The following is a 12,110-nucleotide window of genomic DNA, read 5'->3' as shown; positions in this document are numbered from 1 at the left end:
AGCAGTGTGCTAAATGTAGGACTTGGCGGACGTGTTAGACATTGCCATCATGACGAGCAGTGTGCTAAATATAGGACTTGGCGGACGTGTTAGACATTGCCATCATGAAGAGCAGTGTACTGAATCTAGGACTTGGGGGACGTGTTAGACATTGCCATCATGACGAGCAGTGTACTGAATAGAAGACTTGGCGGACGTGTTAGACATTGCCATCATGACGAGCAGTGTACTGAATAGAAGACTTGGTGGACGTGTTAGACATTGCCATCATGAAGAGCAGTGTACTGAATCTAGGACTTGGGGGACATGTTAGACATTGCCATCATGACGAGCTGTGTACTGAATAGAAGACTTGGTGGACGTGTTAGACATTGCCTTCATGAAGAGCAGTGTACTGAATATAGGACTTAGTGGACGTGTTAGACATTGCCATCATGAAGAGCAGTGTACTGAATCTAGGACTTGGGGGACATGTTAGACATTGCCATCATGACGAGCTGTGTACTGAATAGAAGACTTGGTGGACGTGTTAGACATTGCCATCATGAAGAGCAGTGTACTGAATATAGGACTTGGCGGACGTGTCAGACATTGCCATCATGACGAGCAGTGTGCTAAATATAGGACTTGGCGGACGTGTTAGACATTGCCATCATGACGAGCAGTGTGCTAAATATAGGACTTGGCGGACGTGTTAGACATTGCCATCATGACGAGCAGTGTACTGAATCTAGGACTTGGTGGACGTGTCAGACATTGCCATCATGACGAGCTGTGTACTGAATAGAAGACTTAGTTGACGTGTCAGACATTGCCATCATGACGAGCAGTGTACTGAAAATAGGACTTGGCAGACGTGTTAGACATTGCCATCATGACGAGCAGTGTACTGAATCTAGGACTTGGTGGACGTGTCAGACATTGCCATCATGACGAGCAGTGTACTGAATAGAAGACTTGGTGGACGTGTCAGACATTGCAATCATGACGAGCTGTGTACTGAATAGAAGACTTGGTGGACGTGTCAGACATTGCAATCATGACGAGCAGTGTACTGAATATAGGACTTGGCGGACGTGTCAGACATTGCCATCATGATGAGCAGTGTACTGAATATAGGACTTGGGGGACATGTTAGACATTGCCATCATGACGAGCAGTGTGCTAAATATAGGACTTGGTGGACGTGTCAGACATTGCCATCATGACGAGCAGTTTACTGAATATAGGACTTGGCAGACGTGTCAGACATTGCCATCATGACGAACAGTGTACTGAATATAGGACTTGGTGGACGTGTTAGACATTGCCATCATGATGAGCAGTGTACTGAATAGAAGACTTGGTGGACGTGTTAGACATTGCCATCATGACGAGCAGTGTACTGAATCTAGGACTAGGTGGACGTGTCAGACATTGCCATTATGACGAGCAGTGTACTGAATACATGTATAGGACTTGGTGGACGTGTTAGACATTGCCATCATGACGAGCAGTGTACTGAATCTAGGACTTGTTGGACGTGTCAGACATTGCCATTATGACGAGCAGTGTACTGAATCTAGGACTTGGGGTACATGTTAGACATTGCCATCATGACGAGCAGTGTACTGAATATAGGACTTGGTGGACATGTTAGACATTGCCATCATGATGAGCAGTGTGCTAAATATAGGACTTGGCAGACGTGTTAGACATTGCCATCATGACGAGCAGTGTACTGATTAGAAGACTTGGTGGACGTGTTAGACATTGCCATCATGACGAGCAGTGTACTGAATCTAGGACTTTGTGGACGTGTCAGACATTGCCATCATGACGAGCAGTGTACTGAATATAGGACTTGGTGGACATGTTAGACATTGTCATCATGACGAGCAATGTGCTAAATCTAGGACTTGGTGGACGTGTCAGACATTGCCATCATGACGAGCAGTGTACTGAATATAGGACTTGGCGGACGTGTTAGACATTGCCATCATGACGAGCAGTGTACTGAATCTACGACTTGGTGGACGTGTCAGACATTGCCATCATGACGAGCAGTGTACTGAATAGAAGACTTGGTGGATGTGTCAGACATTGCCATCATGACGAGCAGTGTGCTGAATACAGGACTTGGTGGACGTGTTAGACATTGCCATCATGACGAGCAGTGTACTGAATAGAAGACTTGGTGGATGTGCCAGACATTGCCATCATGACGAGCAGTGTGCTGAATACAGGACTTGGTGGATGTGTTAGACATTGCCATCATGACGAGCAGTGTGCTGAATCTAGGACTTGGTGGACGTGTTAGACATTGCCATCATGACGAGAAGTGTACTGAATATAGGACTTGGCGGACGTGTTAGACATTCTTTGAATTGGCGGACGTGTTCGACATTGCCATGATGACGAGCAGTGTGCTGAATATAGGACTTGGTGGACGTGTTAGACATTGCCATCATGAAGAGCAGTGTACTGAATCTAGGACTTGGCGGACATGTTAGACATTGCCATCATGACGAGCAGTGTGCTAAATATAGGACTTGGCGGACGTGTTAGACATTGCCATCATGACGAGCAGTGTGCTAAATATAGGACTTGGCGGACGTGTTAGACATTGCCATCATGACGAGCAGTGTACTGAATCTACGACTTGGTGGACGTGTCAGACATTGCCATCATGACGAGCTGTGTACTGAATAGAAGACTTAGTGGACGTGTCAGACATTGCCATCATGACGAGCAGTGAACTGAAAATAGGACTTGGCAGACGTGTTAGACATTGCCATCATGACGAGCAGTGTACTGAATCTAGGACTTGGTGGACGTGTCAGACATTGCCATCATGACGAGCTGTGTACTGAATAGAAGACTTGGTGGACGTGTCAGACATTGCCATCATGACGAGCTGTGTACTGAATATAGGACTTGGCGGACGTGTCAGACATTGCCATCATGATGAGCAGTGTACTGAATATAGGACTTGGCGGACATGTTAGACATTGCCATCACGACGAGCAGTGTGCTAAATATAGGACTTGGTGGACGTGTCAGACATTGCCATCATGACGAGCAGTGTACTGAATATAGGACTTGGTGGACGTGTCAGAAATTGCCATCATGACGAGCAGTGTACTGAATATAGGACTTCGTGGACGTGTTAGACATTGCCATCATGATGAGCAGTGTACTGAATAGAAGACTTGGTGGACGTGTTAGACATTGCCATCATGACGAGCAGTGTACTGAATCTAGGACTAGGTGGACGTGTCAGACATTGCCATTATGACGAGCAGTGTACTGAATATAGGACTTGGCGGACATGTTAGACATTGCCATCATGAAGAGCAGTGTGCTGAATATAGGACTTGGCAGACGTGTTAGACATTGCCATCATGACGAGCAGTGTACTGAATACATGTATGGGACTTGATGGACGTGTTAGACATTGCCATCATGACGAGCAGTGTACTGAATCTAGGACTTGGTGGACGTGTCAGACATTGCCATTATGACGAGCAGTGTACTGAATCTAGGACTTGGGGTACATGTTAGACATTGCCATCATGACGAGCAGTGTACTGAATATAGGACTTGGTGGACATGTTAGACATTGCCATCATGATGAGCAGTGTGCTAAATATAGGACTTGGCAGACGTGTTAGACATAGCCATCATGACGAGCAGTGTACTGAATAGAAGACTTGGTGGACGTGTTAGTCATTGCCATCATGACGAGCAGTGTACTGAATCTAGGACTTTGTAGACGTGTCAGACATTGCCATCATGACGAGCAGTGTACTGAATATAGGACTTGGTGGACATGTTAGACATTGTCATCATGACGAGCAATGTGCTAAATCTAGGACTTGGTGGACGTGTCAGACATTGCCATCATGACGAGCAGTGTACTGAATATAGGACTTGGCGGACGTGTTAGACATTGCCATCATGACGAGCAGTGTACTGAATCTAGGACTTGGTGGACGTGTCAGACATTGCCATCATGACGAGCAGTGTACTGAATAGAAGACTTGGTGGATGTGTCAGACATTGCCATCATGACGAGCAGTGTGCTGAATACAGGACTTGGTGGACGTGTCAGACATTGCCATCATGACGAGCAGTTTACTGAATAGAAGACTTGGTGGATGTGCCAGACATTGCCATCATGACGAGCAGTGTGCTGAATACAGGACTTGGTGGATGTGTTAGACATTGCCATCATGACGAGCAGTGTGCTGAATCTAGGACTTGGTGGACGTGTTAGACATTGCCATCATGACGAGTAGTGTACTGAATATAGGACTTGGCGGACGTGTTAGACATTCTTTGAATTGGCGGACGTGTTCGACATTGCCATGATGACGAGCAGTGTGCTAAATATAGGACTTGGCAGACGTGTTAGACATTGCCATCATGACGAGTAGTGTACTGAATATAGGACTTGGCGGACGTGTTAGACATTCTTGGAATTGGCGGACGTGTTAGACATTGCCATGATGACGAGCAGTGTGCTGAATATAGGACTTGGTGGACGTGTTAGACATTGCCATCATGACGGGCAGTGTACTGAATATAGGTCTTGGCGGACGTGTTAGACATTCTAGGAATTGGCCGACGTGTTAGACATTGCCATCATGACGAGCAGTGTGCTGAATATAGGACTTGGCAGACGTGTTAGACATTCTAGCACTTGGCGGACGTGTTAGAGATTGCCATCATGACGAGCAGTGTACTGAATATAGGACTTGGTAGACGTGTTAGACATTGCCATCATGACGAGCAGTGTGCTGAATATAGGACTTGGTGGACGTGTTAGACATTGCCATCATAACGAGCAGTGTACTGAATATAGGACTTGGCGGACGTGTTAGACATTGCCATCATGACGAGCAGTGTACTGAATATAGGTCTTGGCGGACGTGTTAGACATTCTAGGAATTGGCCGACGTGTTAGACATTGCCATCATGACGAGCAGTGTGCTGAATATAGGACTTGGTGGACATGTTAGACATTGTCATCATGACGAGCAGTGTACTGAATATAGGACTTGGTGGACATGTTAGACATTGCCATCATGACGAGCAGTGTACTGAATCTAGGACTTGTTGGACGTGTCAGACATTGCCATGATGACGAGCTGTGTACTGAATCTAGGACTTGGTGGACGTGTGAGACATTGCCATTATGACGAGCAGTGTACTGAATATAGGACTTGGCGGACGTGTTAGACATTGCCATCATGACGAGCAGTGTACTGAATCTAGGACTTGTTGGACGTGTCAGACATTGCCATCATGACGAGCAGTGTACTGAATAGAAGACTTGGTGGATGTGTCAGACATTGCCATCATTACGAGCAGTGTGCTGAATACAGGACTTGGTGGACGTGTCAGAGATTGCCATCATGAATAGCAGTGTACTCAATATAGGACTTGGTGGACATGTTAGAGATTGCCATCATGATGAGCAGTGTACTCAATATAGAACTTGGCGGACATGTTAGACATTGCCATCATGATGAGCATTGTGCTAAATATAGGACTTGGCAGATGTGTTAGACATTGCCATTATGACGAGCAGTGTACTGAATAGAAGACTTGGTGGATGTGTCAGACATTGCCATCATGACGAGCAGTGTACTGAATATAGGACTTGGTGGACGTGTTAGACATTGCCATCATGAATAGCAGTGTGCTGAATCTAGGACTTGGTGGATGTGTCAGACATTGCCATCATGACGAGTAGTGTACTGAATATAGGACTTGGCGGACGTGTTAGACATTCTAGGAATTGGCGGACGTGTTCGACATTGCCATGATGACGAGCAGTGTGCTGAATATAGGACTTGGTGGACGTGTTAGACATTGCCATCATGACGAGCAGTGTACTGAATATAGAACTTGGCGGACATGTTAGACATTGCCATCATGACGAGCAGTGTACTGAATAGAAGACTTGGTGGATGTGTCAGACATTGCCATCATGACGAGCAGTGTACTGAATATAGGACTTGGTAGACGTGTTAGAGATTGCCATCATGACGAGCAGTGTGCTGAATCTAGGACTTGGTGGACGTGTTAGACATTGCCATCATGAAGAGCAGTGTGCTGAATATAGGACTTGGCGGACGTGTTAGACATTGCCATCATAACGAGCAGTGTACTGAATATAGGACTTGGCGGACGTGTTAGACATTGCCATCATGACGGGCAGTGTACTGAATATAGGTCTTGGCGGACGTGTTAGACATTCTAGGAATTGGCCGACGTGTTAGACATTGCGATCATGACGAGCAGTATGCTGAATATAGGACTTGGCAGACGTGTTAGACATTCTAGGACTTGGCGGACGTGTTAGAGATTGCCATCATGACGAGCAGTGTACTGAATATAGGACTTGGCGGACGTGTTAGACATTGCCATCATGACGAGCAGTGTACTGAATCTAGGACTTGGTGGACGTGTGAGACATTGCCATCATGACGAGCAGTGTACTGAATATAGGACTTGGCGGACGTGTTAGACATTGCCATCATGACGAGCAGTGTACTGAATATAGGACTTGGCGGACGTGTTAGACATTGCCATCATGATGAGCAGTGTGCTGAATCTAGGTCTTGGCGGACGTGTTAGACATTCTAGGAATTGGCCGACGTGTTAGACATTGCCATCATGACGAGCAGTGTGCTGAATATAGGACTGGGGAGACGTGTTAGACATTCTAGGACTTGGCGGACGTGTTAGACATTGCCATCATGACGAGCAGTGTGCTGAATATAGGACTTGGCAGACGTGTTAGACATAATGATTCTAGGACTTGGCGGACGTGTTAGACATTGCCATCATGACGAGCAGTGTACCGAATATAGGACTTGGTAGACGTGTAAGACATTGCCATCATGACGAGCAGTGTGCTGAATCTAGGACTTAGTGGACGTGTTAGACATTGCCATCATGAAGAGCAGTGTGCTGAATATAGGACTTGGTGGACGTGTTAGACATTGCCATCATGACGAGCAGTGTACTGAATATAGGACTTGGTGGACGTGTTAGACATTGCCATCATGACGAGCAGTGTGCTGAATCTAGGACTTGGTGGACGTGTTAGACATTGCCATCATGAATAGCAGTGTGCTGAATCTAGGACTTGATGGACGTGTTAGACATTGCCATCATGACGAGCAGTGTACTGAATATAGAACTTGGCGGACATGTTAGACATTGTCATCATGATGAGCAGTGTGCTAAATATAGGACTTGGCAGACGTGTTAGACATTGCCATCATGAAGAGCAATGTACTGAATAGAAGACTTGGTGGATGTGTCAGACATTGCCATCATGACGAGCAGTGTACTGAATATAGGACTTGGTGGATGTGTTAGACATTGCCATCATGACGAGCAGTGTGCTGAATCTAGGACTTGGTGGACGTGTTAGACATTGCCATCATGGCGAGTAGTGTACTGAATATAGGACTTGGCGGACGTGTTAGACATTCTTGGAATTGGCGGACGTGTTCGACATTGCCATGATGACGAGCAGTGTGCTGAATATAGGACTTGGCAGACGTGTTAGACATTCTAGGACTTGGCGGACGTGTTAGACATTGCCATCATAACGAGCAGTGTACTGAATATAGGACTTGGCGGACGTGTTAGACATTGCCATCATGACGAGCAGTGCACTGAATATAGGTCTTGGCGGACGTGTTAGACATTCTAGGAATTGGCCGACGTGTTAGACATTGCCATCATGACGAGCAGTGTACTGAATATAGGACTTGGTAGACGTGTTAGACATTGCCATTATGACTTGCAGTGTGCTGAATCTAGGACTTGGTGGACGTGTTAGACATTGCCATCATGAAGAGCAGTGTGCTGAATATAGGACTTGGCGGACGTGTTAGACATTGCCATCATAACGAGCAGTGTACTGAATATAGGACTTGGCGGACGTGTTAGAGATTGCCATCATGACGAGCAGTGTACTGAATATAGGTCTTGGCGGACGTGTTAGACATTCTAGGAATTGGCCGACGTGTTAGACATTGCCATCATGACGAGCAGTGTGCTGAATATAGGACTTGGCAGACGTGTTAGACATTCTAGGACTTGGCGGACGTGTTAGAGATTGCCATCATGACGAGCAGTGTACTGAATATAGGACTTGGTAGACGTGTTAGACATTGCCATCATGACGAGCAGTGTGCTGAATCTAGGACTTGGTGGACGTGTTAGACATTGCCATCATGACGAGCAGTGTACTGAATATAGGACTTGGCGGACGTTTTAGACATTGCCATCATGATGAGTAGTGTACTGAATATAGGACTTGGCGGACGTGTTAGACATTCTTGGAATTGGCGGACGTGTTAGACATTGCCATGATGACGAGCAGTGTACTGAATATAGGACTTGGTGGACGTGTTAGACATTGCCATCATGAATAGCAGTGTGCTGAATATAGGACTTGGCGGACGTGTTAGACATTGCCATCATGACGAGCAGTGTACTGAATATAGGACTTGGCGGACGTGTTAGACATTGCCATCATGACGAGCAGTGTACTGAATATAGGTCTTGGCGGACGTGTTAGACATTCTAGGAATTGGCCGACGTGTTAGACATTGCCATCATGACGAGCAGTGTGCTGAATATAGGACTTGGCAGACGTGTTAGACATTCTAGGACTTGGCGGACGTGTTAGAGATTGCCATCATGACGAGCAGTGTACCGAATATAGGACTTGGTAGACGTGTTAGACATTGCCATCATGACGAGCAGTGTGCTGAATCTAGGACTTGGTGGACGTGTTAGACATTGCCATCATGAAGAGCAGTGTGCTGAATATAGGACTTGGTGGACGTGTTAGACATTGCCATCATGACGAGCAGTGTACTGAATATAGGACTTGGTGGACGTGTTAGACATTGCCATCATGACGAGCAGTGTGCTGAATCTAGGACTTGGCAGACGTGTTAGACATTGCCATCATGACGAGCAGTGTGCTGAATCTAGGACTTGGTGGACGTGTGAGACATTGCCATGATGACGAGCAGTGTACTGAATATAGGACTTGGCGGACGTGTTAGACATTGCCATCATGATGAGCAGTGTGCTAAATATAGGACTTGGCAGACGTGTTAGACATTGCCATCATGACGAGCAGTGTGCTGAATATAGGACTTGGTGGACGTGTTAGACATTGCCATCATGAATAGCAGTGTGCTGAATATAGGACTTGGCGGACGTGTTAGACATTGCCATCATGACGAGCAGTGTGCTAAATATAGGACTTGGCGGACGTGTTAGACATTGCCATCATGACGAGCAGTGTACTGAATATAGGTCTTGGCGGACGTGTTAAACATTCTAGGAATTGGCCGACGTGTTAGACATTGCCATCATGACGAGCAGTGTGCTGAATATAGGACTTGGCAGACGTGTTAGACATTCTAGGACTTGGCGGACGTGTTAGAGATTGCCATCATGACGAGCAGTGTACCGAATATAGGACTTGGTAAACGTGTTAGACATTGCCATCATGACGAGCAGTGTACTGAATATAGGTCTTGGCGGACGTGTTAGACATTCTAGGAATTGGCCGACGTGTTAGACATTGCCATCATGACGAGCAGTGTGCTGAATATAGGACTTGGCAGACGTGTTAGACATTCTAGGACTTGGCGGACGTGTTAGAGATTGCCATCATGACGAGCAGTGTACCGAATATAGGACTTGGTAAACGTGTTAGACATTGCCATCATGACGAGCAGTGTGCTGAATCTAGGACTTGGTGGACGTGTTAGACATTGCCATCATGAAGAGCAGTGTGCTGAATAGGACTTGGTGGACGTGTTAGACATTGCCATCATGACGAGCAGTGTACCGAATATAGGACTTGGTGGACGTGTTAGACATTGCCATCATGACGAGCAGTGTGCTGAATCTAGGACTTGGTGGACGTGTTAGACATTGCCATCATGAATAGCAGTGTGCTGAATCTAGGACTTGATGGACGTGTTAGACATTGCCATCATGACGAGCAGTGTACTGAATATAGAACTTGGCGGACATGTTAGACATTGTCATCATGATGAGCAGTGTGCTAAATATAGGACTTGGCAGACGTGTTAGACATTGCCATCATGAAGAGCAATGTACTGAATAGAAGACTTGGTGGATGTGTCAGACATTGCCATCATGACGAGCAGTGTACTGAATATAGGACTTGGTGGATGTGTTAGACATTGCCATCATGACGAGCAGTGTGCAGAATCTAGGACTTGGTGGACGTGTTAGACATTGCCATCATGGCGAGTAGTGTACTGAATATAGGACTTGGCGGACGTGTTAGACATTCTTGAAATTGGCGGACGTGTTCGACATTGCCATGATGACGAGCAGTGTGCTGAATATAGGACTTGGTGGACGTGTTAGACATTGCCATCATGACGAGCAGTGTACTGAATATAGGACTTAGCGGACGTGTTAGACATTGCCATCATGACGAGCAGTGTACTGAATATAGGTCTTGGTGGACGTGTTAGACATTCTAGGACTTGGCGGACGTGTTAGAGATTGCTATCATGACGAGCAGTGTACTGAATATAGGACTTGGTAGACGTGTTAGACATTGCCATTATGACGAGCAGTGTGCTGAATCTAGGACTTGGTGGACGTGTTAGACATTGCTATCATGAAGAGCAGTGTGCTGAATATAGGACTTGGCGGACGTGTTAGACATTGCCATCATAACGAGCAGTGTACTGAATATAGGACTTGGCGGACGTGTTAGACATTGCCATCATGACGAGCAGTGTACTGAATATAGGTCTTGGCGGACGTGTTAGACATTCTAGGAATTGGCCGACGTGTTAGACATTGCCATCATGACGAGCAGTGTACTGAATATAGGACTTGGTAGACGTGTTAGACATTGCCATTATGACGAGCAGTGTGCTGAATCTAGGACTTGGTGGACGTGTTAGACATTGCCATCATGAAGAGCAGTGTGCTGAATATAGGACTTGGCGGACGTGTTAGACATTGCCATCATAACGAGCAGTGTACTGAATATAGGACTTGGCGGACGTGTTAGACATTGCCATCATGACGAGCAGTGTACTGAATATAGGACTTGGCAGACGTGTTAGACATTCTAGGACTTGGCGGACGTGTTAGAGATTGCCATCATGACGAGCAGTGTACTGAATATAGGACTTGGTGGACGTGTTAGACATTGCCATCATGACGAGCAGTGTACTGAATATAGGACTTGGCGGACGTTTTAGACATTGCCATCATGACGAGTAGTGTACTGAATCTACGACTTGGCGGACGTGTTAGACATTCTTGGAATTGGCGGACGTGTTAGACATTGCCATCATGACGAGCAGTGTGCTGAATATAGGACTTGGTGGACGTGTTAGACATTGCCATCATGAATAGCAGTGTGCTGAATATAGGACTTGGCGGACGTGTTAGACATTGCCATCATGACGAGCAGTGTACTGAATATAGGACTTGGCGGACGTGTTAGACATTGCCATCATGACGAGCAGTGTACTGAATATAGGTCTTGGCGGACTTGTTAGACATTCTAGGAATTGGCCGACGTGTTAGACATTGCCATCATGACGAGCAGTGTGCTGAATATAGGACTTGGTGGACGTGTTAGACATTGCCATCATGACGAGCAGTGTGCTGAATATAGGACTTGGCGGACGTGTTAGACATTGCCATCATGACGAGCAGTGTACTGAATATAGGTCTTGGCGGACGTGTTAGACATTCTAGGAATTGGCCGACGTGTTAGACATTGCCATCATGACGAGCAGTGTGCTGAATATAGGACTTGGCAGACGTGTTAGACATTCTAGGACTTGGCGGACGTGTTAGAGATTGCCATCATGACGAGCAGTGTATCGAATATAGGACTTGGTAGACGTGTTAGACATTGCCATCATGACGAGCAGTGTGCTGAATCTAGGACTTGGTGGACGTGTGAGACATTGCCATCATGAAGAGCAGTGTGCTGAATATAGGACTTGGTGGACGTGTTAGACATTGCCATCATGACGAGCAGTGTACTGAATATAGGACTTGGTGGACGT

The sequence above is a fragment of the Haliotis rufescens genome, unplaced genomic scaffold (assembly GCF_023055435.1).
Source record: "Haliotis rufescens isolate VD_foot unplaced genomic scaffold, xgHalRufe1.0.p SCAF_18, whole genome shotgun sequence".
Classification (NCBI taxonomy): Eukaryota; Metazoa; Mollusca; class Gastropoda; order Lepetellida; family Haliotidae; genus Haliotis; species Haliotis rufescens.
Note: the sequence above shows the minus strand (reverse complement) of the source record.